The sequence below is a fragment of the Callorhinus ursinus genome, unplaced genomic scaffold (assembly GCF_003265705.2).
Source record: "Callorhinus ursinus isolate GAN/ISIS: 27379988/994484 unplaced genomic scaffold, GSC_fseal_2.0 scaffold19, whole genome shotgun sequence".
In the NCBI taxonomy this organism is placed as follows: Eukaryota; Metazoa; Chordata; class Mammalia; order Carnivora; family Otariidae; genus Callorhinus; species Callorhinus ursinus.
Genome location: NW_027397081.1, coordinates 7,215,140 through 7,241,149, shown reverse-complemented (window position 1 = coordinate 7,241,149; position 26,010 = coordinate 7,215,140). Strand labels below are relative to the sequence as shown.

The 26,010-nt window shown below is 39.9% G+C and overlaps 1 long non-coding RNA gene and 1 pseudogene across 1 annotated transcript in view; both read right to left on the bottom strand.

The window, feature by feature from the left end:
- The window catches only part of LOC141374526 (uncharacterized), a 65,339-nt gene extending 46,159 nt beyond the window's left edge, over positions 1-19,180 (bottom strand). Inside the window, exon 1 of the long non-coding RNA XR_012381474.1 lies at positions 19,078-19,180. This is a non-coding gene — a long non-coding RNA (uncharacterized lncRNA). The remainder of the gene's footprint in view (positions 1-19,077) is intronic.
- LOC112840212 (ribosomal protein eL22-like 1 pseudogene) lies at positions 11,467-11,902 on the bottom strand (annotated as a pseudogene).
- Positions 19,181-26,010: the final 6,830 nt, after the last annotated feature.

The following is a 26,010-nucleotide window of genomic DNA, read 5'->3' as shown; positions in this document are numbered from 1 at the left end:
TAGGGATCCGAAGGGGTACGTGCACCCCAATGTTTATAGCAGCAATGTCCACAATAGCCAAACTGTGGAAAGGGCCATGATGTCCATTGACAGATGAATGGATAAAGAAGATGTGGTATATATACACAATGGAATATTATGCAGCCATCAAAGGGAATGAGATTTTGCCATTTGCAACGACAGGGATGGAATTGGAGGGTGTTATGCTGAATGAAATAAGTCAATCAGAGAAAGACATGTGTCATATGACCTCACTGACATGAGGAATTCTTAATCTCAGGAAACAAACTGAGGGTTGCTGGAGTGGTGGTGGGGTGGGAGGGAGGGGGTGACTGGGTAATAGACATTGAGGAGGGTATGTGCTACGGTGAGTGCTGTGAATTGTGCAAGACTGTTGAATCACAGATCTGTACCTCTGATACAAGTAATGCAATATAGGTTAAGAAAAAAAAAGAAGATAGCAGGAGGGGAAGAATGAAGGGGGGGAAATCGGAGGGGGAGACGAGCCATGAGAGACGATGGACTCTGAAAAACAAACTGAGGGTTCTAGAGGGGAGGGGGTGGGGGGATGGGTTAGCCTGGTGGTGGGTACTAAAGAGGGCAGGTTCTGTGCGGAGCACTGGGTGTTATTCCCAAATAATGAATCATGGAACACTACATCCAAAACTAATGATGTATGGTGATTAACATAACAATAAGAAAATTACAAAAAAAGTTACAAACTTCCAGTTATAACATAAGTTTGATTTGGGAATACAAAGTACAGCATAGGGAATGTACTTGATAATATGTAACAAGTTTGTACGGTGACAGATGGCAGCTAGATTTGTCATGGTAATCACTTCACAATATATAAAATGTTGAATCACTATGTTGCACACCTGAAACTAATATAATATTGTATGTCAGTACACTTCAAAATTAAAAAGTAAATAAATAAAAATTAAAAAAATTAAAAAAATGGATTAAAGACATAAATATGAGAGCTGAAACCATGAAAATCTTAGAAGAGAGAACAGGCAGTAATGTCTCTGACATTGGCCATAGCAGCATTTTTCTACATATGTCTCCTGAGGCAAGGGAAACAAAAGCAAAAATGAACTATTGGGACTATATCAAAATAAACAGCTTAGGCACAGTAAAGAAAGGAATCAAAGAAACTAAAAGACAACCTATTGAATGGGAGAAGATACTTGCAAATGACATATTTGATGAAGGGTTAGTATCTAAAACACATAAAGAACTTATACAACTCAACACCAAAAAACCAAATAATTCAATTAAAAATAGGCAGAAGATATGAACAGACATTTCTTCAAAGAAGATATCCAATGTCTAACAGACATATGAAGAGATGCTCAACATCACTAAAAATCATCAAGGAAATGCAAATGAAAACCACAATGAGATATCACCTCACACTTGTCAGAAAGGCTAAAATAAAAAACATAAGAAACAACAAGTGTTGGTGAGGATGTGGAGAAAAAGGAACCCTCTTGCACTGTTGATGTGAATGCAAACTGGTGTAGCCACTGTGGAAGACAGTATGGAGGTTCCTCAAAAAATTAAAAAAAATGATATGAGGGGTGCCTGGGTGGCTCAGATGGTTAAGCGTCTGCCTTCAGCTCAGGTCATGATCTCCAGGTCCTGGGATCTAGCCCCATGTCAGGCTCCCAGCTCAGCTGGGAGTCTGCCTCTTCCTCTCCCTCCGTCTCTCCCCCTGCTTGTGCTCTCTCTCTCTCTGAAACGAATAAATAAAATCTTTAAAAAAAAATGATATGATCCAGCAATTCCACTACAGGGTATTTACCCAAAGAATATGAAAATACTAATTCAAAAAGAAACATACATCGCAGTGTTTATTGCAGCATTATTTACAATAGTCAACTTATGGAAATACCCAAGGGACCACTGATGGATGGATAAAGAAGATGCAGCATACACACACACACACACACACACACACACACACACGGGAATATTACTCAGCCATAAAAAAGAATGAAATCTTCTCATTTGCAACAACATGGATAGATCTAGAAGGTGTAATGCTAAGTGAGATAAGTCAGTCAGAGAAAGCCAAATACCATATGATTTCACTCATATGTGGAATTTTAAGAAACAAAATAAACAAACAAAGAAAAAAGAGATGAAAAACAGACTCTTAACAAAGAGAACAAACCGATGGCTACCAGAGGGAGGTAGGTGGAGGGGGGATGGTGAAATAGGTGACGGGGATTAAAGAGCACACTTATCGTGATGAGCCGTGAGTAACATACGGAAGTATTGAATCCCTATATTGTACACTGTAAACTAATGTAACACTGTCTGCAAATTATACTGGAATTAAAATAAAAAAAAGAAAAACGAGGTATCAGTATACCTCTAGTAGAATGGCCAAAATTCAAAACACTAACAACACAAAATGGCAGTGAGGATGTGGAGCAGTAAGACTTCTCATTCATTGTTAGTGAACTTCTCATTCATTGTTAGTGGGGATGCAAAATGATAGAGGCAATTTGGAAGACAGTTTGTCCGTTTCTTACAAAACTTAACATACTTTTGTCAAATGATTCATCAAGTACGTTCTTTGGTATTGATCCAAAGGGTTTGAAAATTTATGTCCTCACAAAAACCTCCGTACAGATGTTTATGGCAGCTTTATTCATAATTGCCAAAACCTGAAAGCAACCAAGATGTCCTTCAATAGGTGAATGGGTTAATGAACTGTGGTCCATCGAGACAATGGAATATTATTCAGAGCTAAAAGGAAATGAGCTATCAATTCATGAAAAGATATGGAGGAACCTTAAATGCCTATTACTACGTGAAAGAAGTCAGTCTGAAAAGGCTACATACTATGTGATTTCAACTATATGGCATTCTGGAAAAGACAAAACTATGTAGACAATGAAAGGATCAGTAGTTGCCAGAGGTTAGGGAGAGGGAGGGATGGTTTCGGTAGTGAAACTATCTTATTTGATATTACAACGGTGGATAAATGTCACTACACATCTGTTAAAACCATAGAGTGTATAACACTGAGAGTGAACCCTAGTATAAACTACTGACTTTGGGTGATAATGATGTGTCAGTGTAGGTTTATGGATGGTAACAAATGTACTGCCCTGATGTGGGATGCTGATAGTGAAGGAGGCTGTGTGCATATGGGGGTAGGTGCTAGAGAAGTCATTTCTGTGGCTTCCACTTGATTTTGCTCTGAACCTAAAACTGCTCTAAAAATAAATCATATTTTAAAAAACAACAACAGTTCAACATCCAATTAAAAAAAGTAATAAAGGAGCTCTTTTGCTTAGACGTTAGCAGACAAGATGAGGTAAGGTTGTCAGTCGGTTCACATAAACTGTAAACACACCAAGAATTCTTGCTGCTTAAAAATACTCATCATTGACTTTATCTGTTAATACAAGACTACTGACAAAATGTTAAGGGTTATCTGCATGATTAGTTTATATTTTCCTTGTTCAGCAAAAGGCAAGAGAAAAAAATAACTCTGAGTTGCAACATGAAAGCAATTTACCACCTCATCACCCTTAAACAAAAGGTTCAAAGCAAAATGTGTTCAATCTTGACATACACCATATGCCTGAAAATGCTCACTGAATAGGAACCTAGATGTGAGAATAATAATGCATATGAATGGCAACCAATAACTATTTCAATGAAATTTCTTATTCTGCACAGTTGGGTGTTGGATAATTCAGGTGCTTGGGAGGGAGGGCCCAACTCCTTTTGAGATGAGTATACCAGGGTCAAAAACAGTGAAGTGAGTTAGCCAGAAACACAACAACGACTAAAGCTCAAGTTATTTTTGATTTCCAGGCTCAGTTACATTTTTTAAAGTAGTTCTAGGCACAGTATTGGCCTAGTACCTAACTAGTGGTAGGTACTCAATGAACACTTCCTGGAGAAATGCTGGTTGAATTGGAAGAGTGTGAACTCATCAATGTATCTCTAGAACTGTCCAGGGGAGAGATGCATCGATCAGGTGATAAATCAGAACCTACTGGAGTCTGCTCACCATCACTTGGTGAAAATAGGTTTTTTTTTTTTTTTTTTTTTAAGGTTTTTTTTATCTCCTTTCCTCAGTAAGTCTATAGTAACCTCACTTTTAGGCCAGCAGATGGTGAGGTCAGCCTGCCACCCAGCCCCTGTTCTGGCTCTCATTATGTCTCACCTGAACTACTTCAATATCGTTCTACATTAGCTCTCATCTTTTAGTCTTATACCATTTTCTTCTCTTCTGCACGTGCCTCTGAAGTTGTTTTTAGAAAACACAAAGCTTGTCATATCACTTCCTCTGCCTAAAGCCCACTGCCAACAGGCTAAAGTCCAAGGTCCTTAGCATGAGGTACAGGGAACCTTACAATTTAACCATGGCTTGCCTTTTCAACCTGTTCTTCTTCTCCTCTCCATGCTTCCGAATGCTCTATAATTTCCAGCTGATCTGTTGCTCAGGCCCAAAACCTGGGAGTGTCCATGACTCCTTGGTTTCTGTTATATTTCATATATAACCCAGCAGCAAATCCTGACAGCTCTACCTTGACAATACATGGAAATCACCAGAGGCCTTTTCACTGTTAAGCTAATAATGCCTTGTGAATGTATGAGAAACTGAGAAACCCCTCCAGTTCTATCTGCTCATGCTGTCTGCTGGAGGACAAATTTTGGATTTTTTTTTCCCCACAACAAGATAAAACAAAACACAAAAGCAAAATATAAGCAAAGTCGCACCATGTCTAGCCACATACATGGATACCACCCTGGTCCAATTAACCATAATTATCTCTTGTATAATTTACTGGAAAATTTGTAACTGGTTTCCAAGTTGTCTCTGCATCATAGAGTAGGGTCATGGTTCTCTTACAACCTATCCCCTGCTCAAGTCCTCCAATGACTTCCAATTCACTTAGAACAAAATCCAGAGTCCTTACAATGGCCCTAGAGCTTCTGCTACTCTCCCTCTAGTTCACTCTGCCTCAGCCACATTGGCTGGTGTCCTTTCCTCCTGTATCAGGACCTTTGCCCATGGCCTCTCCTCTTTCTGAGCATGCTTCCCCAGCTAGTCACATGATCAACTCCTTCATTTCCTTCTTGTTTCACCCTGAATGTCACCTTGTGAATGAGGCCTTACCTATACAACTTATACAAAATAATCTCTCTCTCCTTACCCACGAACACTCTTACCCTGCTTCATTTTTTTCCCCTCCTGTATTCATCAATATCAGATGTGCTGATTTGTATATTGCCAGGCTTTCACATCAAGATATACATTTCTTGAGAGAGGGCAGTGCTTTTGTCTGCTTTGTGCATTTCTCCGTTTTTAATTCTACAACAGTACCGGGCACAGAGTAGGGGCTCAGTAAAATATCTCTTACATGAATTGAAGTGACCGAGAGTATGGGACAGTTTGGCTTCTTTCCCAGTGTTAAAGAGTGGATTATTAAGTTCAGCTTCTTGTGGGTCACTATCTGGTCAGTCCTTTGCTCTAAGTCACAGGGTGTCTGTATTGGGATCCCAGGTATTTGTATTTCTAATACCAATCCTCTATATAGGACATCTGTAAAAGGCTGTATTTTCTTTACAGTGATTTCATTTTTATTATTTTAGTTGGCCCTCATAACACAGTATGGAAAGTACCATCATTGTTATCTCCGTTTCTTTTTAAGTTAGGAAATCTGATACTTTATACCAAGAAGTGAAGCCCCAATACTTTAAAGATAACAGTAATCCCACAAAGCATATGGATTCAACCAAGACCTTAATTTAGTCTGGAAGAAAGGGGAGACTTAGGTAGATAATATAAAGATTTTGATACTTTAAGTACAGTCTGTGGAAGGATAAACTTAACTACACAAATAGTGTGAGATAGATGTTTGTAACAGTTAGATCCATCCAAAACTGCAGCAGGCCTCCTAAGGAGTGACATCGTTAGAAATGGTGCAGCAGAGACTGGACCACTGGCCTCTAGGCAAACTTGTCACAGAGGGGGTACCAGAAAGGAAACTCCAGGTATTCTTGCAACCTACTCATCTATGAATCCAAAACATGCATCCCATTTCTTGCTCCAAAGAACATTTTCAATCCTTAAGTGATAAAAAAACAAAACAAAAAAACCCCAAGAGCTATCATGCGTAAGGATGAAATGAGTCACGGTCTTGCACAGCTCCCTTCTGTGGCTCAGGCAGACGGTGAGAAGAAACTGTGGTAAAAGTTAGAGGAAAGAACTTGAGGGCTTAACAATGAGATCAAGGAAAGAACATCGGCTTGGGCAATACCAAGCAGTAGCACCAGAACAAAGACCACAAATTTCCTTTAATGCTTGATGCAAAATCCCAGTTCTGTGCTTAACCTCTCACCAGCGGGCCAGGGTGAGGGGGCAGCGGCCCAGCCAGAAGAATCTGTTGTTGACAACGTAGAAAACAGTGGCAGAAGGTCAGATGCTATTAGGAGATGGTGTTTGACATCCAGGGGAGGGAGCTGTTGTTTGCGAGTGGTTTTGACAGAAAGAGTTATTTATTTCCTGGCTTATCTGCAGCCAAGTGTGTGGGCCAGAAATTCTCAACAGATAAACAAGGGTCCCACCCCAAGGCACTCTCCCAGAGGCTCGCTCACTCAAATACTGTCTTTCACCTGCAAGGTTTAAGATAAATAAAATACCAGGGTGTCGCTGACATCCAACTCATTTTATTTAATAAATGTGATACTTGAAACCGACATCTGGGGAAAGGAAGAGGGGTCGAAACAGACCCCTTAACAAAAGGGCACAGGAAGAGATGAGCTTTTCATTTTGTTGAGTTTCCATTACAGGTTTAAATAAAAAACAACCTCCTATGCAATATTATGTTAATTATATATAAGAACACCATGGAAGCCACTGCCATGAATATATGAAGGGAAAACTGACCTTCTTCCAGGGTCTTCTATGAAGGAACTTCAGAGGCACTAAATTCCTATGGGTATTAGTTGAGGAACAATCCTGAACAAGAAACTTGAGAACTTAAGCGTTGGTTTGAAGAATATCCTGTTGTCTCTTTATTGTCACATAACTCGAATTTTTTTCCTTCCAATTTCTTTTCGAAAGCTCTCTCGGCCTCCTGTCTGATTATGTTGCCCTCTTGCTTAAGGGCTTCTGCTGGGTGCCTTCTGGACCAATCTCAGACTCCTGTGTGGCGTGGAAAACCCTTAACAGCCCCTGCACCCAGGCTGAGTCTGGGCACCGGCGTCCGCCCCACAGCACAGCCCGGGTCTCCTGAGCCCGCCAGGGGCTCTGCCTTGGGACATTTTAACTGCGCTTGGAATGCTTTTCTTCCCCTCCAGCCAGCGAGCTCCTTCTCATTTTCAACCCCGGGGCTGTTGGTGGTGGTGGGGCCGTGACCCTTTCTGAGGTGTTGCCCAAATCCCCGGATGGAATTATTTTTCTCTGTGCACCGAGGGGTTTTTCATACTCACCATGTTAGGCTGTTACAGCCTTGATGCACATATTTATGGCTCATGTTGGGTTATTAATTGAAACGGAAAATATCTTGTTCCTCCTGACAGTCTTCGGCATGATGAAGGTTAGAACACTGGTTCTGGATGGAGCCAGGCTGCCTGTCCCTTTCTACATGATGAGCCTTCTCTTAGCGTGTAAACTAGGCCTATTACCTCGACTTCACAGAAACCATTTGGCATAAGGTCGGTCCCTGTGTACTCAGCATATTTTAGCTATTATGGTTATCTTTATATGCCCAGAGCCTGGCAAGTTCCTGATTCTTAATAATCATAACAGTGAAGAAAAGCAGAAGATGTCACCCCAAAATATGGCTTCTTTGGCATAAGGATTGTTTTGAGAAACGGTGGGCATGAGAAAACATCTGCAAACAGCAAAGTTCCCTTTTGTAAGGGAAATTTACATTCATAAATCAAATCTCCATTCGTAAGCGTGTCTCCCTCTCTGTACCAGGAAGAGACGGTGACTCTAAATCACAAGAGAATCTTATCAGTGGAAAAGGTACCAACTTGACTCCGGATAACAAACCTCACCCTTGGTTACTGTGCTTTTCCTTGTAACTTCCCCTAACTGGCCTCACCACTCCCTTCCTTCTCCTGTCTTCACCTGAAGATGGTATTTAAGCTAGTGGTTTAGAGGATACACAAGGTACACACGTTAATAAACTGCATGTTTTTGTCTTGTTATTCTGTCTTTCATTACAGGGGTCTCAGCCAAGGACTCAGAAGGCTAGAGGTAACATTATTTTTCTTCCTCTACAACAGCAAACCCCAAACGTGTGTTATGTGTTAGTGTTAAGTACCTTTCATACGATGTCTCATTAGTTCACACATTCAAGGCCAAGACTTGGGAGAGACTAGCAGGCGCGTGGGGCACAAAACTTAAGAAAGTTCTCACTCTCAGGGTTGATAAGTGCCCTCTGTTGACCCTAAACTCATGTGGCCCTGAGAATGAGTGCCTTCTTCCACGATTGAACAGCTTTCTTGAGACAAAGTTCACACACTATACAATTCACCCATTTCAAGTGCATAGTTCAGGGGCTGTTAGTATAGTCACAGCGTTGTGCAACCATCACAACCAACTTTAGAATGTTCTCATGACCCCTCCAAAAACCCATGCCCATTATCAGTCACTCCTCAATTCCCCCCAAACTCCCAAACTCTGGGCCACCATTAATCTACCTTCTGTCTCTATAGATTTGCCTATTTCAGACATTTTATATAAACAGAAACACACAATCTGTGGTCTTCTGTGACTGGTGTCTTTCACTCACCGTAGTGTTTTCCAGGTTCATCTATGGACCGTCTATCACTACTTTATTCTTTTTATAACCAACCCACATTCCATTGTATGGAAGACCACATTTTGTTTATCCATTTATCAGTCATGGATATTTGGATTGTTTCCATTTTTTTTTTTTTTATTATAATGAATCATGCTATTATGAACACCTGTGTGGACGTTTGTTTTCATTTCTCTTGGGTATATACCTGGGGGTGGAATTGCTGGGTGAAATGGTAACTCTGTGTTTAACATTTTGAGAAACTGCTGGACTATTGCCCAAAGGGGCTGCACCATTTTACTTTCCTGTCAGCAATTTTCCAAATCCTTTGTACCCTCACCACACTGTTAGTCTTCATCTGTTTTTGTTATAGTCACCGCGTAGGTGTGAAGTGGTATCTCATTGTGGTTTTGACTTGCATTTCCCTAATGCAAATGAGGTTGAGCATCTCTTAAGTGATTATTGGCCATTTGTCTCTCTTCTTTGAAGAAATGTCTACTTAGATCTTTTGCCCATTTTTTTAAAGTATTCAGCTTTCTTGAGGTATAATTGACAAAGTTGTAAGATTTAAACTGTAAATCATTGTTGTACATATGTGCACAATGTACATATGTGTGTAATGTGTACATATTGTGCAAGGATTCACCTCATCTAGTTAATGAACACATCCATCAGCTCACATATTTATCTTTGTCCCTCCCATTTCTTTTAATTGGGTTGTCTTATTATTGAGTTGTAAGAGATCTTTGTATATTCTGGATACAGGTCCTATCGGACATGATTTGCAAATATTTTCTCCCATTCTGTGGGTGTCTTTTTATTTTTTACAGTGCCCTTTGAAGCACAAAATTTTTAAATTTTAATTCAATCCAGTTTATTTTTTCTTGTGTTACTTGTGCTTTTGGTCTTCTATCGAAGAAAGCCTTGCCTCACCCAAGGTCATGAAGATGCACTCTTATGTTTTCTTCTAAGAATTTTATAGCTTTAGCTCTTGCATTTAGGTGTGTGACCCACAAGAGTTAATTCCTATGTGACCTCCTTAAATTTTGCTTTCCAGAAGACTCACTCATTTCACCCTAGGACCGCCCTGCTTTCAACAGTTCCCTGAAGTCAATAATAATATTATCTCCATTTATAGATACTTAAATTAAGGCTGGGGTAGTGAAATCGTCTGTCACATGTTACACAGTGAGTGGCAGAGATACAATTTGTACCCAGCTCAGTGTTGGAACTCCTACTCACATGGCTGTACCGATGGTTTCTTGGTTTATACTGATGGGCTCTTGAATGAATATATAATTGACAAAAAGCTAAATTCCAATTTATGATATATTCTCCATTAGCCTGTTAAATAACAAAAATTCAACTGAGTACCTTTGAAGATCTAATTGGCTTTGTTAAACAATTCATGAATTGGGCAGAATCCCATCTAGCAAATAGAAAGGAGCTCCACTGAGCTGCAGAAAAGGAAAGGTTTTTAAAGGTAGAGAGGGAGTGGGAAAAAGGGAAATTATTAGCAAAGGATGCATTGTGCTAGACAAGGTCACCCTTCTAAGGGGAATGGAAGGAGTCTATCAGAAAATTTTCTAGTGCTGATCAGGAAATTCCAGGTTGACTTGCTAAAGGTTACATTCCTGGCATGAGGGAGGCAGGGTGAAACTGCACTTAGCTTGGGGGTTAAGTCTTGTTTTGCTGATGTGGGGCTCTTAACATAAGTGACTTCATTTGGGGTTTTCATTTTAACACACCTATGGAACTGTGGAAAAACATCCTTAGCTGCTATTTCTTCAGAAATAAAAACAGCTTGAATTACGGACATAGAGTAGATGAGACCTCTATGTTGCCCAGACTTTAATTGGGGTTGAGGATTTGCCCTGTCAGTGCCACAGGAGAGGGGAGAGAGGGCAGTTGAAGATCACGAGAGTTATAGTTTAACAAATCCCAGGTAGTGCATCTATTGTGTGGATTCAGTAATGTTTGATTATAACTTTCTGTTGTCAAGATACTGGGGTATCATGTTTCAAGAAAAATGTAGGAAAAGAAATCCATACTTAGACATAGCCTAGTGAGGTGTTATAAATATTCCAGTATAGAGAGACCAAACTCTTAATAATAAAACAAAAAACAGATTCTCTACAAAGGAACAATAAAATCAGGTTTACTATAGGAGAGAGAAAAAAAAAAAGGACTTCCAGGTGTGAAGGAAACAGAAAAACCAAATTCCTGGCACATCACAAACACTTAGTAAATATTTGTGGGGTTTTTTTGGGGGGGTGGTTTTTATTTTTATTTCTTTTTTTGTTGAAATTGTTGTTAAATGAATGTATGTTCTCTTGTATGCGAGTTCTCAGAAAGTACACAACTCAGTTACCTTTCCTAAAGAAGTTGCTTTAACTAGAACAGTGAAAAATTATTGCATGGATGTCCTGCTGAGAACTCTGTTCGTCTTTTTCTGTTGTCTGTCTGTTCCTAGATCTCATGGCTTCTTCTTCCCTTCTTTGGTGGAGTGCAACCTCTAGAAGAGTAGTTCCCAATCTATTAGGTTTCAAGACTCTTATACTTTTGAAAATTACTAAGGACCCTCCCAAAAAACTTTTGTTTAAGTGAGTGACATCTATTTTTTTTACACAGTACGAGACTTTTTATTCACCAATAAACTAAAAGTCCATTTCTAGATGTTTCTTTCTTTTGCATGCTTCATTTGTTTTATTAGCAAGCAAAACCCTATGAGGGTTTTCACATAGTCTTCAGACTCAGATCCATCTTCATCTTGAGTAATCTGGAAGTAACAAAGTTTTTAAGTCTCCTTGTCGGATGCAACCACAGAAAGCCAATCACGAAGATTGTTGTTCTTAAGGTATTTCTTGGTAGGACGTTTCGAATACGTTTTAGAGAACTATTTCTCAGAAACAACTGTGATTTTATTCTTGATGCGTTCAATGTGAACAACATTCCCCAGATTTCCAGTTTTTCCACTGACTTTAACCTTCTCTCTCAGAAACTATTCAAAATTTCCAGAATCAAGAATGCCATCTTCTGCTAGATGGGTTAAGGTCCAAATTAAATTTCCAAGTTGACTTCTGAGGCTTCTTATCTTTTGGCGCCATCTTGAAAGCCGGCTTGGCAAACAGAGAGAAAGCTATAGTTGCATATGGACATCTATTAATTTTTATGTGTTAGAAGTTAAAACTGAGAAACTTAAAAATATTCATTCATTCATTTATGCATGCATGCATTCATTCATTCAAAATAAGGATAATGAACATATTACCTGTTCAAATATCCAAAAATTAGTGAGACGAGTGTCATTGTTTTACATTTTGGCAAATCTCTTTGATGTCTGGTTGAATAAAAGACAGCTGGATTCTCATATCCACTTCTGCATTCAATCTGCTGTAACATCAAATGCCATGTAGCTTCAAGGAAACCCTACTCTTTGCTCGTGAGAGAATAAGAGCAAAATACAGGTGACATCTCAGTATGGTAATGAAAATAGTTTGCCCTAGTGGACCCTCTGTAAGGCCTTAAAAATCCCCAGGTGTCTCGAATCACACCTTGAGAACCACTGCTCTAGTAACTTCCTGAAGAAAGGCAAAAGTAAAATTTTGAAGACTTGCAAATCTACCAAGTTGTTTTCCTACTTGCACTTGATTATTTAGGTAAATGTAAACTTCTGGGTTGTTGTCTTTTGCCTCAAGGGTCATTGGCATGATGTTTAGTGACATTCTGATTCCAATTCTTTCTACACAGCCCATTTTTCGTCACTTGAAGCTTTTAGGATTCTCTCCTTGTTTCTAGTTTTCATTGCATTTGTTCTTTCAATCTTCAAAGTTATGTCTTTTCTCTCTGTGAAATTTTCTTGCATTAATAATTCCATCATTTCTTCTCTTCCATTTCCTGTTTTCCTTCTGGAACTTTCATTGTTCAGTATGTGATCTCTTCAACGGATCTTTACATTTTCTCTATTTTCCAACTCTTGTTTTACTGTCTGTGAGATTTCCTCAATATTATATTGTAACTTTTCTGTTTTCATTTTAGTTACTGTGTTCTTTTAATTTCCAGGAGTAATATTACTTTCAATTAAGTTTTTTCTTCCTACTGTTTACCTTATATCTTTCTCTAAGTTCCTTTGTTAAAAATACTGTTTTCTGAGCCTTTCCTCAAATGGCCAGTGATCCTTGACTGTCTGCTTTCAGAGTGGGACATTAAACAACTAGACAGCAGGGCATGTTGAGTGATGGGTCTCCCTGAGGCTTAGGAGCAGGGACTGAGCCGCTTCACTGGGAGATCTGTATCTGTCAGCATCTGCAGACGTCTTCTCCTGGCTGGTTGGGAGGAATCCTCCCATTTTCCCCCTGGAGGGTACAAACCTATGCTCCAGCATCTTGAGAGAGGAGCAGAGAATGAAACTCCCCACTAAATCTCGGTTTTCACCTCCACCTTCAACCATGTCTGCCTTTGTGGACCAGATCTTCCCTCTTCCAAATTCTCTCCATAGTCAATAGCCTGCCTTCTGCTGGAATTGGGGAGGAGAACTCATGTGCCTACATGAACTGGGGGGGCCAGGGGTTTGGGGGATCTAGTGTTGTCTGCTCCAGACTTGTCATCATTCTTCCTTTTCCAGTCCCAATTTCTGCTCTCCCAGGGTCTTTTAGCTTTTTGCATTACCCTCTACGAGCCCTTGGGTTTCAGCTTTCTCTGTTTTGCTGTCAGCTACCATCCATTCCATGACTCCAGTCTTCCAAAATGTGGTTTGCATGCCTGAGATCTCATCTCCCTTTATGTATTTGAGGGTGTAAACTTTAAAAGGATTCCTTTTTCAGAAAGGAACAGATAAATGTGTGCTCCATCTACTGCATTTACCTGGCAGTCAGCTGCAAGTCTATTCATGCTTTAAAAATAATGTAAAAAAGCCTGTTCATGAATTTTATAGGTTTCCCCACGGACCTTTGTCTTTATACTTGAAGTCAGAATCCTTATTTGGTGTATCTTAGATCTCCAGCATTTATTCTAACCATAATCTTTTTGCAAAATTTTGAATTACTACATAACAAAAATCAAAGTCATTAGTTATGTCTTTCAAAGAGTATAAAAGAGTTAATAATTTTGTCTCTTATTTTATGGAATTTATATTTTCAACAGTAAGATACAAGGTGGGTTTTCTGGAAAGTTTAATAATCTCTGAGGACATGGAAGAAGAGATTCAAGGTATAAGTCATCTGCTGGGAATCACATGGATGGTTACGACATTAAATATTGCCTTAGAAGGTTTGTGGAAAAGCAGAGAGGCATGTTACTTTGTAGATGAAAAAAAAAAAAGAAAAAACAACAGAGGAAAGGAAAGGTTAAATGCCTTAGCAAAAAATCATACTTTAGTGTTTATGGGGCTGGGATTTAAAAACCTTTGTTTTCAAACATCTAGTTTAGTGCCTTTTCTTCTTGACCCAGATAAACATTCTGCTTACACACCTATTTAAAGAGCCCCAGTGGGAAGACCGTACCAGGTTTCAACAGAATTTATTTCACATGCCTGGCTAAAATATAAAAATTCCATGCTTTTAACCAAGAATTGCTTACTTTTCTTAAATAGCTACTGTAAGTCATCCCTAGAGAAGTCATTTTTCATCACAGGCACACAATTCTACTGTAAAAGGGATTACCATTTTCATGAATATGTTTTTTCCTGAGCTGACCAATTAGTACATAAATGCATATAGCTATTAAATCTATCTTTATAGGAATGAATAGCACACTCTATATCTCAGAAGGTTAGCCTGGACTATAACTTGAGCAAATCCTCTTGAGACCAGGGCTGTGCAGAATATATTATTTATGGTTTTCCCCTCTCTGCTAATATGCTGCCTTTTAAGGAGTTCATATAAGGAATTTGAGGATGATAGGTACTATAAAAATGCAGGGTTGCTATCAGTACTAGAAAAAAATAAATATGAATCCTTTTCTGATTGTACTACTATGGATTTATCAGATGTTGTGCCTTTTGGTGTCTGGATTACCTTGATTCTGAGAACATTTCCTACTGATATCGTATCTTCTATCTGTCTTATAAAAATTAGTTAAAATCTGTTTTACTTAATCTTCTTCCTACAATTTTTTGTACTTTCTTTTAACCTACATTTCATATTTAGAAAATAACGCTCGTTTCATACCCTTTCCTCCTCTGCCCAGTCGCTCCAAAATCCCCCGTTCTGTCAAGAATCCTTTATCTACCATCTCAATGTGGAACTTACTCTTTCCTTGCATGGAAAGTTAAATTTTTTTTTTTAGTTATTATTTTTAGCATATGACTAATAAATCTTCCCTAGAGCCGTACTGTTCTCATTGTTTTTGTCACTTTTCACAATAAAATCTTAGAAGGCATCACCTATAGTCATTTAAATCTGTTTTTAAGGCTTCTATTGTATCTGAACAAATGGGTTTTCAGGTCTAGCCTATATTCTAGTTCTGCTCCAGAGCTAGGGTCATTGAGTTTCCACCTGCATGCTCAGTCTTGCTTGTCTTGTGGACTCAACACTGAGTCACCCAGCCACCAGGCTGACTTTACAGGGACATTTTGGGACCCGTGGCTGAGTTCCTCTATCATTCCCAAGTCCCAATTCCTCCTCCATGTGTCTGAATCCTGGTAACTGGGTGTCTCTTTGTCCTTAAAATCCACTCCATCTCAAGTGCTCTAAGACATATTCCTGACATTCTCCCCTGATCCTTATCTATCCAGTGGTGGTTTCTATCTAGTATCCCAGTGTACTCCCAGACTGAGACCCTGCGAGTTTTTCTGCCAGGTCACCTCCTAGGAATGGAGCTGGTTCTTAAACATCAGCTGGGTGGCTAGGCCTGACCCCAGCTCTCCATCAGGATGAATGCTGTGTCATTCACCCCAGACATCCGATTCCTACGTACACCTACATGCTGGGAGCTCCATTATTCTGTTGAGAATATTTCTTTCTCTAGATTGAATTTTTTTTTTTAAATTGCTGTATCTCTTGAACACTTCACATGGCTCATTAAAGGAAAGAGAGGTAGAAATGAAGATAGAAAGGAAGGAAATGAATGTTTATTGCATACATTTTATTTGACTCAAAAGCCGCTAGGCACTGTCATGTACCATTAATGAACTCTTGTTCCCACAAGAATTTTGTGAAATAGCTATTGTTTCCATTTCACAGGTTAAAAAAAAAAAAGGAGAAAAGGGGGGAAAAAGCCCAAAATGAGCAACTTGACTCAGCAGTGAGTAAGAAGCTGACCCGGGAATCAAACCTGGGTCTTTTGCTTCTGAATATCTGTGATGTTCTCAGCATACCAGGCTGCAACCTGCCATTTGGCCAATTTAAGTTTTATATTCTGCACATCCCTGCTTCTCTGTTCTATGTTATTTGATGTTCGCTATTAGGGAGAATGAAGACAATGTAGAAAACGTGATTATAGGTGACGAAATGGAAAGTCAGTCTCATTATTTTATAGTCACAACACATGTTGATAAGTTTTGGTGATGATGACACGGAACACATGCTTTCGATAGGGAAGACAAGACATCACTTAACTGCTAATGGTTAGAAAGTAGGAAGACATCTTTTAGAGTTGCTCAGCACGAATACTCAAGAGAGTATTTTAATTATGGTACGGGTTTCTAAATTATTTCCCTTGGACCATTAAGAAAGATACAAATCATGAAGCATGATTAGTGGAATCCACAAAATTCTCAAAGAAGAGCAACAACTCTGTTGACTGACATTTATTTTAAATAAAAGGAAGTGTCTGTAATTGCAAAACCTGAATTAAAATGCCATCAGCAGCATTAATAAACATCAGTCCTGTTCTTCCTTTTCACTAATGCTAGTGTTTATTCATTAACTTATGAAGATCTTAGGGAAATTAATTGGGGGGTATCTAAATGAGAGACTATGGAAAGTCTCATGGAATGTCCTCCAGCAAAGGCAACACCCTTTTGACCAGTGCTAATTAAAACAGTAAGACAGACTCTCTTGCTTTCTCTTCTCTGGTGTCTGCTGTGGGTCTGGTCATTCCTGAGTCTTTCCCGAGTGGACAATGGGTGAAATGGAGTCAGGGGATTTTTTCACATTACATCAAAATCACTCTCAATTCATCCAAGTTTTAATCAGAAAACTAGTTAATTTAGAGGGAGAAATACGAAAAAAAATATTTTTTGATGTACCTAGTGTGTATGATGGGGAGGGTCATGTTTAGATGAAAACAGTTACTGGTAGGTAAAGTTTTTGTTTGTTTTTATATGAAACAGACATACCTGGGATCATTTGAAAGGTCAAAGAACTCCTGAAAAGTGTGTTTTATAAATGTGATGACTTTTGCAATCTAGCCGTTGGTGGAGTGGACATGTGATGACTTTTGCAATCTACCCCTTGGTGGAGTGGACACCTAAATATTTTTCGAACGAATGAGACCACATGGGTCAGAGGACAGTCTTAATAATTGAATTAACTTTGTAATTAGGTTTATGTTCATGCCAGTTTGCTCTGGGGTAGCTTCAGAATCTAACCTGAGTCCAAAGTGACCTCCGGATAGCCTCTGGCCTGATGCTGGGTGTGTCCTGGTCTCTTCCAGATCATTTGGCCAAGGGGTTTGGTAGGGCCTCTTGGAATAACTTTTGTCTGCTCTCAATTCCATTGATAAACTTGAACAAGGGGAGGGGAAATGGAAGCCTGAAGGGTGAGTTATACAGATCTTTTCCCAGGGACATTCTGCTAAATGTTAGAATTTCTTCATGGGATGGAAGTAGACTAGGGAAAACTAGGAACAGTGCACCCAGGGACAATGTAAAAACAAGTTCTTCTTTCTTGGCAAAAGTAAAAAGAGATAATTTATATAAGAGGAGCTAACAAAGAGCCTGAACATGGAGCAGATATTTAATAAATATTAGTTCCTTTCCTTTTCCTTCTTGACAAAGTATGCCTGGAATATCTTTTTGGTGGTAGTGTGTGAGAGAGAGAGAGAGAGAGAGTGTGTGTGTGTGTGTGTGTGTGTGTGTGTGTGTGTGTTTGGAGGAGGATGCTAGGTAAGGAGAGAATGAAATAATTATATTCCCAAAATGGCATAGGTGATAGGAGAATACACTGACTATATATTTGGTGCCATCCTCACAATCTCTTCTAACCCCACTTTGGGGATTAACTAGGCAAGCCACACATACCTCCTTCCTAGAGAAACTCGTAAAGGAAGATATGATTCTGCCTTTGAGTGTCACAGTAGACATTTGAAGACCCCAGCAGAGATAATGGCTTTGGGAAGAGGGCTGAACTGCAAGAGCCTGGATCTTCTAAATGTCAAGGGTAGGATGTTGACCTAAATATCCTAAATATCCAGTGGTGTTGCAGAATTGATGGTAAGTCAGGACAAGTAAGTAAAGATTCCCCAAGCTGGGGGACTGAGGAGCACATTATACAAAAGGCAAGAAAAAGAGATGCTGGTGGGCGTCTCTCACCAAAGGACAGCTTCAGGAGCCGAGCAGAGGTGGGGGATGGATGATGGACACCTCCTGTATGCTCAGAGATCTTGAAAACAGACCTGGAAATTGGCATGTGACCTAAATCCCGAGTCACCAAGGCATGGAAGCAGTAGAGCACCCCAATTCTCCTAGGCCCATGGGCCGTGAAGAAGGTACAAATACTAGCGAGCACAGAGAGCTGGTGGAGCTGAGCAAGTCCCACATCTGGGAGGAGGATGTGCTATGAATGGATATCCGAGCATGTCATGTCGGACTGCCCTTTCCCAGCACATGCTTTCCAAGGCAGATGAGCTTGACTAACCTTCAAACCCAGGCCTCCCAGGACTCACTGCAATCCATGATGCTATATTATCTTCCAGCACTTCAAATTAACCTCCAGGAAAAGAGGGCTAAGGGAAAGAAGAATCCTTAACTGACAAGGTTTACCACCAGGTGGAATGGGGCCATGAAATAGAAACTCCATTTAGTTATATAAAAAAAAAAGAAAATGTTTCATACACATCTGAGTGTGCACAGTTTAAAAAATATATACAAATATGTGCAAATGTGTAAGAGCTGGATAGCCTTGGGGGCACATTTGAGAATGGAGGAGAAAATCAGAATTTTGTTTCTTCTTCAGCTCTGAAGAAAAGTTAAGAGGGCCAAATGTCAAACAGTAGGAGATAGTGGGCCCTGGGCCACTTCGGAGGGCTCCTGCCTCATCTAAACACAAAAGCATCTGAAAAACACTGAGTGGGTTAAATTATACCTGGGGCCATTTTTAAATGGGGTAAGACGGTTTCTTACCGTCTCAGAGGCTGTGCCCTGACTCACATATTTCAGATGGCTCTGTTCACCATTTTTCATAAAGACAAAATAAGCCCCTAGTGCTATAAAACTCCTCTCCTGAATCTGCCTTCTCATACTTGACCTGAAACTATTTTTCTCATCCTTTGTAATAGAAACTGGTTCCCGTATGGTTTCACAGCTTTTTTTTTTTTTTTAGTTGAAACTGTGGCTGTTTCTGGCAGGAAGCCCACCTTGGGTGGGGCTTCAGAGCAGAACGGGCCCGACAGGAGACCTCAGGGCAACAAGAATGCTTCACTTGATAAAAGTGAAACATGACCTGACCACACACTAAGATAAAGGAAAACCGCAAGAGAAGATTAACATCTCTCAAAGGCCATGGGCTTTCAGCCAGTTAAACATTATTATTTTCTTTCCAATGCATTGATTTCATTTTCATGCTAGTACAAATTTCTTTCTTGCCCTTTATAAAACAATTTCAGCAAAAATACATCACTCTCCAACCTGTCAGATGATTTCTCCAGAGGAGGTATGTTTTGGTGCAAACAGCCCTGGGATAAGAGAGGGATCAAGGTCCTGCGCTCAGTGTCACCCCTTATGAGATTTGGGGGCAAATTCCCCTGTGTATTAGTCTGCTCTGCCTGTCATAACAAAATACCATAGATGGGTGGCTTGAACAACAAAAATGAATTTTCTCACAGTTTGGAAGGCTGGGAGTCTGAGGTAAGGGTGCCAGCATGGTTGGCCTCTGGTGAGAGCTTTCTTTGGCCTCGTAGAGGCCACCTTCTTGCTGTGTGCTCACAGGGCGGAGAGGGAGAAAGGTCTCTCTTCCTCTTCTCATAAGGCCACCAGTCCCATCAGATTAGGACTCTACCCTTATGGCCTTATTTAACCATAATTACCTCTTAAAAACCCTATATTCAAATACAGTCACATTGGGGATTAAAGCTTCAACATAGGAAATTGGGGCAGGGGAGGGTATATAATTCAGTCCGTAGCACCTTGTATCTTAGTTTCTTCATCTAAAATAAGCTCAAAGAGTAAAAGAGCAAATGAGATAATTAATGTATATGAAAATTCTTTGCAAATTATAAAATCCTATGTGAATGGAAGATATTAATTAATTAATAAAAATAATAATATGGAAGAAAAACCCCGTCAGTAGAAAGGCCAATATATTTCTGACTTCTGAGTCAGGACATTTGAAAAATCCCTTAACCGCATACCTCGCCATAGGCAAATTGGAACAGCAAAGTCCTAAAACAGACGACCTCGATGAATGTGTAATCATTTTAACTGATAATGAAATATTTGTTCTTGTCTAAGCAATTAGCTTCAGGATACCTAATAATTACATCCTGCATCCCTTCTAAATTGCATTCCACATGTGAATATTGAATTACTATCCTAATAACGTTTAAATATCACTAATAACCCCAGTCAACACATCTGAAAACCTTCCGCAGCGGCCTGCACTTACATTAAGTGTCTGATTTATGTAAATAATAGCAAAAATTAAAAGCTTTTCCATTTTAATCTCCTTAACTATTATTTATTATTTTTGAATACTGGCAATATAACTGGTGCTGTGTTACATAAGAAAAATATTACACCAGCCTGAAGACTTGTAATTTAATCAGAAGAGCAAACAGTTCAAGTAGTTTTGAAGCATGGTTGTTAGACTTTGTAGCTTTCCTTCTTTGGGGTGTTAGCTATTTTTAGAGCTGCTTCACCACAGTGCCCTCAGCAACTATGACTGGCGATCACACAGGGCATTGCTATTTTTGAAGAGCTATACTCAGATCCACTGACTTCCTGTTTCTGTGTTAGTCAGTATGGTAATAGGGGACAGACATTCTTCTCAAAGAAAGGATCTCCCCCTCCCCTGGAATCCAAGGGAACAATTCCTCCCCAAGCATGGGACATTCTGATCTCTCATTCTGTAGAGACAACTGACCATATTTACAATAATAACAATAATAACAATGAACAATAAAAAACAGTAGTTTTTAAGCTGAAGTTCATGACTGGCTTCTTGGGCTCTGTAGACTCCATTTAAGTTAGCCTTCAATGGTCTCTCAAAAGGTCCATGACTAAAAAGGTCTGAAGTCACAGAAATAAATGTTGGTTAATTGTGTACTTCTTAAGTTAAGAAGTTAAGAACACAGTTAAGAAGTGCATACTTCTTTCCCATAGGACTTTTCTTTAATATATCGTATTGTTAATGGTGATATTACAAAAGAAAACTAAAGCATACTCTTATGCTATCATAAGAGATAGGTAAGTCACTATGCTTAATGACATGGAGAATACAAATGTGAACAAAGCATGTGGCCCTTACATCCTCAGGGTCATACAGTCTTACAGAAGAATTAAGAAATATATAAAAACAACAGTAAAACAAAGCGGACGTAAAAAGGCCACAGAGTAGTCATAAAGGAATTCTTTTTTTTCTTTTTTTATTTGAAAGAGAAAGAGAGACAGAGAGCAAGCGAGTGCACAAGCAGGGGGTAGGGGCAGAGGGAGAGGGAGAAGCAGGCTCCCTGCTGAGCAGGGGGCTTGATGCCAGGACCCCAGGATCACAACCTGAGTGGGGCTCAGGACCTGAGCCAATGGCAGATGCTTAACTGACTGAGCCACGCAGGTGCCCCGGCATAAAGGAATTCTTAAGGAAACTGACAATGAGATTAAACTCCATGGAGGAAGTAGTATTTGGACTGGGCTTTGAAAAAAATATGGAATTTCATCAGGGATAATTCAGGGAAGAACATTCTAAACAGGAGGAGTAGCTTAAATAAATGTGGGGGAGGGAAAGCAAGAGGTGAATTTAGACTATTGATTTGGGGAGCAGTGGGAAAGAACATCGTCAATTATTGGGTCTCTTGGCTCACAGGGTAACTTAAAATGTCATTTAGAAGGGAGAAAAGGAAATTAAAAATCTGTCGCAATAGTCCAGACCAAACAGGAATGACGCCCGAAGTCAGACATGATCTTTGGGATAGGAAATCAGGGTGGGGATGCATGTTCTATGTAGGTTCCAGCAGTAAATATCTAAGAGAACCATGAGGCAGGGAAGGGGACCGGGGACACATGGGGCTTAACACGTGTGAAACGTATCACAAGCTATGGCATTGGGAGTGTAATTTTTATGGAGGGGGTTGAATTTGATCCCATAGGTATAAAATGATCAGTTTTGTGATCATTAACCACTCTCTCTAACCTCAATAGGCTGCTTTAATTAACCCTTCCACTGTAGGAGTGTGATGAGGGTTCTCTTGTTTTTCAGAAAGAAGACACTGGGTTTTAAAGATCTCTTACAACACCTGAGAAGAGCCATACACACCCAAACACAAGGCCAAGCTTTGTTCCTCAGCAGAAGTCAGTGATGGTCACCAATGTGGGTGAGGAAGAAGAAGAGGAAGGTGCAGGCAATAATAATGCTTAAGGTCACTGGTCCATGGTGACTCAGCCAAGCCTCGAGACGCAGGTTCGCTGGGATCTCCACAGTGAGAGGCTGATGAACCTGTTGAGGGAGGCTGTGTGGGAGAGGAGAGAGGGAGGAAGATCCTTTGGGAGGATACACCTCAGAGAGGAGGGAGGAAGTTTTGGGGTAATGAAAGCAGCCTGAGAAGATAACAGGGAGGAGAGGATCACATCATGGAAGCAAAGGTGTGAGAAGATGGTGGTCAACACTGAGCAATATTGAGAGAGACTGAGAAACGCATGGTCCAAGAAGAGGCCGTTGGATTTGAGATTAGTACTTTGTTCAAGACCTCAAAGAAAGCAGTTTTAACAGAGCGATGGGCTGGAAGCCCCCTATAAGGGAACTGGGGAGGAACCCCTGCTGAGGAGGTGGAGAAGGGAGTGTTGCCCCCACACCAGAGAGGTGCGCTGGTGACTGCCCGCTTGAGAAGGTCAGAGAGCAGGAGAGAGGGAAGAGAGCTAAAGAAATCAAGTTGAGGAGAGAGTGAGAGAGTAGGAAAAGAATAGAAATGTTGAGAAATTCTTCGATGAGGATAAAGGTCCATAATATCATGATATATCATATTTATCTTCACATGAAATTTGTTCTTTGGTAGAGAGTAAATTTAGCATCAGAAATGTAAAGGAATGCAAAGAATCAGAACAGCCACTGACTATCCCACAGCAAAGAGAGGATTAGCTGAGTTTAGGAGAGTATAGATTGGCAGGGTCTCAAATGGCCCCAGTCTCTGGATCTCTTCTGGCTCGATTCAGCAACCAGGGAACCAGAGCAAAGCAGACAGAGGGCGTGCCCTGGGGGCTGGAGGGGTGCTGGCAGAAGGTCAAGGAGCATGAGGTCCGTCGGGTCCCCTCCGAGCAGAGAGGAATGTGCAGCCAGAACGTGCAGTGATTATTTCACGTGCATTGGTCCTGTGTCCTGAAGTTCCTTCAGGGATGAAGAGCACAGGTTTTGGGGTGAGAACTGAGCTGGTTGAGAATCCCAGCTGAGAGAGACTCAAAAAGTGGGCCTTTGTAAGGCAGCAAACCAGACCCAGGAGGTGGGATTTCTGGATACCCATGATCAAGAACGAATGATCAAAACACATTTGCTTCTTGTCTGCTGCCACTGAACAAATCAGTCTGACACCACTTAAAATAAAATAAATACAATAGTAATAAGTCTTCTATTAATATCCCTGAGAAGCATATGTTATAAAACTAAGGAAGAATCTTTAATGTTACTGTTGAAAGTCTAAATAAATACAGATACATATTTGCCCATAAATAATGAAGCATTCAGCTTCAATTCACAGGAATTTAAAAAGTATTTAAGTGTTTTGATGAGTGCCAAGCAGATTTGCCGTGTCTTTCAAATATTAATTAATGTATTAAAGAGAAAAAAAATGCAACCTCCTTCCAAACCCATATTGCAGTCTGGATGACTCTAAAATACATATTTTTAGTTGGAAGATAGTTTCTCTTTGCTCAAGGAACTGCACTCATAATTTGTGTTTTGCTGGGGTTTTTTTGCCCTACAGCTAAAAATTAATAGGGAAAAAAATTGAGAACAAAGAGGTTAATATCTAATTTATTGAGGGAATGACTTATTCCTTTCCCGGGAATAATTTACATCAAAGGCCACTAATCTCGACATTAAATATTAAAGAATAAAACAGTCAACTAAAAACAAAAGCAAGTCTTTTCACAGGTATCTTTTCAAATACCTGTGATAAATCTGAACGAGAACAAAGGACCCATCAACACCTTATTTCACAAAGGATGAAATAATTATTTTTTCTTACTTTCAAAAAGTTCTTAATTTTTAAAACTTTTTACTTTTAAAAATTAATGTTATTGTGGTATGTTTACATATAATGAAATGCAAATAAAATGCATTTTAGGTATATGGTTTGATCAGTTTCGGCAAATGTATGTACCCGTGTAGTCACTACCACCATCTTGATAAAGAATATTTCCATCCCACCAAAATGCCCCTGGTCTATTTGCAGCTAATTCCCTCCCTATCTCCTGCCCGGAGCAAGCCCTGTTCTGCTTTCTGATGGACTATTGATTTTGCCTGTTCAAGAATTTCACATAAAGGGAACCATATAGGATGCATTCTTTTTTTCTAGCCTCTCTCACTAAACATAATGATATTGCATTTATCAGTAATTCATTTCTTTTTTTTTATCGCAAAGTTGTATTCCCCTTGTAACGCTTATATCGAAATGTGTTAACCCATTCATCTGTTTGGAGGACACTTGAGCTATTTCCAGTTTGGGGCTTTTATGAATAAATCTGCAATGAATATTTGAGTCCCAATCTTTCAGTGGGCACGTTTTCTTTTCTCGTGGGTAAATTCCTGAGTGGAATTATCTGCATGTGTGGCAAGTGTATGTTTGACTGTATAGGGCCAAGCAGTTTTCCAAATTAACTGTACCATTGTTACATTCCAACCAGCAATGTAGAAAGTTCTAGTTACTTTACATTTTTGCTAATGTCACTAATGATGTCTTATTTGTGCTTTGAGATCTTTCTCTTTTCTTTCTTTCTTTCCTTCCTTCCTTCCTCCCTCCCTCCCTCCCTCTCTCTCTCTCTCTCTCTCTCTTTCTTTCTTTCTTTCTTTCTCTTTCTTTCTTTCCACTTTGAGTTCATAGAAGCACTTTGAGACCTGTTTGAGGAAGGAATTCTTCAGAGAGGTTTTGTGCTTTCTTCTTCTAGCTGAATCAGAAATGAAAATCAAGTATCTCTGCATCGGAAATCTCTTCATGCTCCAGTTTTTGCTCTTCTGAGGCCTTGCTGTTCAAACTTCCCTGATTTTCTAAGCTCTGACAGGAGTTCTCTGTGGACCAATGTCCCTGTTCCAGTCCCACTCCCAATTACTGGAAACAATGAGTGGGTCTTTACTTCTTACAGCTAAGGGAACCTAAGGACATCTCCTGAATTGTAAGCAGTTGTGGATACAGTGGGGACTACATCAGGAAAGAAATCTAGAGTTTCTTCTTTCATCTGTTACATGATCTTGGGGCCTCCACTTCTACCTTTTTTTTTTTTAAAGATTTATTTATTTATTTATTTATTTATTTATTTGAGAGAGAGGGAGAGAGGGGGAGAGAGAGCGAGCGAGCACGTGGGGATGGGCAGAGGGAGAGGGAGAGAGAGAATCCCAAGCAGACTCCCTGCTGAGTGCAGAGTCCGATGGGGGACTGGATCTTATGACCCATGAGATCCATGACATCACAGCCTGAGCCGAAACCAAAGCCGGACACTTAACCGACTGAACCACCCAGGTGTCCCTTCACTTCTACCTTTGTTTGTTAGAAACAAGTCTACCTTCCATTGCCCATGCTAGGCTATTGTGGAGTTACTTTGTTGCAAATCCAACAAACCCTGGGATGCCCCCAGGGCTTGGTGTTAGGCTTCCAGTGGCTGATTCAGGAGCCAATCATATGCTAAGTCAAGGAAAGAGGG